General features: G+C 33.6%; 1 pseudogene; it reads left to right on the top strand.

The window, feature by feature from the left end:
- The first annotated feature begins 498 nt into the window (after window positions 1–498).
- LOC145241656 (5S ribosomal RNA) lies at window positions 499–615 on the top strand (annotated as a pseudogene).
- Window positions 616–3,190: the final 2,575 nt, after the last annotated feature.

Raw genomic sequence — 3,190 nt, 5'->3', positions numbered from 1 at the left:
ATCGAAATGATCTGTTATTTTGCATTCATTTTATTTCCGTCTATGGCAGCAAATGAATCATTCTACCGGTATCATGATATTCATTTCCTTAGCCTAGAAAATGTCTTATTTATCACTACACAACATTTTATTTTTATATTTTATATTTTGGATTAATTCTGATAAATATCAACATTCATTATGAGCTAGATGTACCTGCTCGACGTTGTCAGGGAGTGTTTTTTTTTCATCAGTTCATCTCACAGGCTTTAATTATAAATAATATTTCCATTGCTTAACTCACAGATTGTATATTTCCATTGCTAAACTCACAGATTGAATAGGACGATTCCAATATTTTTCCCGATTCCAATACAATTACCGATTCCGTACTAAATCCCTGATTCTGATACAATTACCGATCCTTTATAAATCTCTAAACAGTTTACTTTACTAAACATTTTATTCGCTTTTTGTGCACTGTATCGTTTATAAGTTTTTAAGTGTTATTTCTTTGCTTTGTGTGGCATAATCGCGTTGATACACCGGTTCTCGTCAGATCACCGAAGTAAAGCAACGTTGAGCCTGGTTAGTACCAAATGGGTGACCATTTGGGAATTCTAGGCGCTGTATGGGCTCTCCCCTTATCTCGGCATGTGTACACACGCTTCACTTGCCACTGGTATTTTACAATGTCGAATCAGGAGAGGTGTGGTTGGAGATTGCGCACCTCCTGCCACAAAATTTTCACGCACAGGTAACCCTTCGTGAGTATCCTTAGTTTGTCAAAGACTGAAGGAGCCTGATTTTTTTTTTTTTTTTTTGCTTTTAAATGTATTTTCACAGTTAAATTAAATTAGCATAGTAGTGGTTGATTATTAACATTATTAATTGAACCAAATTCTTAGAAAAAATACATTTTGTTTAGATAATATTGTTTGAATCTTTTCAAAACAGAACAAAATGCTGTGAAGATTTTAAAGTAAATTTGTCCCTTTGGATTTTCACTCCGGCTCTCTCATAACCAAGTTTTTAAGCTGCCTTTAGAGCATAAATCAAAACAACGTTATTTATACTGGTTAAAGGATAGAGAGTTGTCGCAGCTATGTGAAATGATTATAGAAATTTTTCAAAAATATTCATAGGCAGATAAAATATATAATGTAAAGAAATTAAATCAAAAACGCAGATCATGTTAAACAAAAACTGAAAAACCAGTATTAAACTTTGATTTTGCAATAAAAAGTTATTCATCACAAATATTCGAATATCAGACTAACTTTTTTATATATAGAAGAAATAAATAAAACCCGTTAGTCTTAAGATGTGTTGATTCAATATGTGCTTTTAAATAAACCAATGGACATGCAATTTTGAATATAAACATAACAAGCTGACGAATTGATTATAGTCTTTTATTGATATTTTTCCAGGAGATCCGGAATTTTATTTTTCTTTCTTTTATCCCACTGGACACGTCCCTGTTATTCGTGGAAATTCACGGATTTTCATTTTGAGGGTGGTGGCAAGGATCCTGTGGTCATAACTTGGATCGGTAGAGAGCATGAGTTGTACAGCAGCGCATCTCTGATCTCGCTCGTTAAACATTGTGTCACTTTCAGACATGATAGAAGGCTCCTATCGGAATACCGGATCAAGGAAAATCCAATTTGGAATTGAAGTTTTACAGAATAACGAAATACTACTTGTAACTTTCATTCTACCGCTCCAGAAAGTATCTCACTCTTGCTTCTAAATCTAGTAGGTTATGTTCTTTTTCCTCCTTATTACCTCTTTTCCACAGAAGTGACGTCATGAGTATATCTGTGCTCCATCGTTATTTTCATGACAAGTGATTAACTGAGCTTCAGTTATCCCCGTTCTGTAAAACATTCACAAAAACTGGTCTAGCTATAGCGATTATCAATACAGTCGACCCCCGGGATACGACAGTAAAAATTAGTAACAAAATACAGTGCAGTATTTAATACACATGTATATAATCAAATAACATTATAAATAACACCATAAGGCGGGGCAAATATCGTAACCAGAAGCCGGAAAAACATCGTGTCCCACATCGTAACCTGAAAAAACGTAGACTAGGACCACCGTAATCCGGGGTTCTACTGTAGTTTCTCTCCACTCCCCCTTTATTTATCTTGCACTCATACACAATAAAAACTCGTCTAGCTACAAGCAATGTCAACAATTTCCTTTATCTTCCATCTATGTCTAAAACTAAACGAAAATTTCACGAGCAGAGTAATTTTATAGAAGTTCAAATGTGGAACACAATACTAAGGGCTGCTTCTCAGCTGACTATATCGTGATCATTTTCAAGTCCAATGTAAACAAGTTTTTGTTGAGCCATCCTATTAAATAGTCCAATTTACCAAATTTCTACCACTACTGATCATCATGGTTTTGCTTGATCTACCAATTTGAACTCATTAACCCTTATCCTCGACTTGTGATTAGGCCTGGATAAAAGGTGACCTCCTAGTAAAAATGGATCTTATAAAAATGATTGAATAACTCTAAAACAGGATCCGCTCATTCATTCTGCGCGTTAAATATTGCAAATATATATTTTAAACTTACGTGTGACAAACCAACAATTTTGTCTTTAAGCTTCACAGATGGATAAACTATATCGAAATTCAGATTGCAGATTTATGGAAACGCTATTTCAAACTTAAGTGAAATACGGATACAGATGCTTACACAGAGTTTTGGATGCGCCGTAATTAGTATTGAGACGAATAATTGGAATCGGAAAAATCGGAACTTTTAGGGTATCGGGATCGGTATTAGAATCAGAAAATTTGTGCCTTTTTCCAATGCCAAAAACGATTCTTTTAATTGTTTTTTTTAATTATTTTGCTTAAAACAAAATCTTCCACTGTTGATAATAAATATTTATTGATTTTAAACTACCAGTAAAACTAAAATTTATAGATCACCCCTCCACGAGTATATTTTTACGTTTGCGAAAATATATGCATATTTAACATGTGTTTTTACGGTAATCAGGAAAAATGACAAATCTATAATAAAATGTTTAGAGATTTATAAAGAATCGGTAATTGTATCAGAATCAGGGATTTAGTACGGAATCGGTAATTGTATTGAAATCGGGAAAAATATTGGAATCGTCCCATCACTAGTCTAGATACGTCCATTCAATCTGCCAATTTAGCAATGGAAA

This window comes from Euprymna scolopes, chromosome 2 (assembly GCF_053919585.1).
Source record: "Euprymna scolopes isolate OS-2025 chromosome 2, ASM5391958v1, whole genome shotgun sequence".
Classification (NCBI taxonomy): Eukaryota; Metazoa; Mollusca; class Cephalopoda; order Sepiida; family Sepiolidae; genus Euprymna; species Euprymna scolopes.
This window is presented reverse-complemented; position numbering and strand designations above follow the sequence as displayed.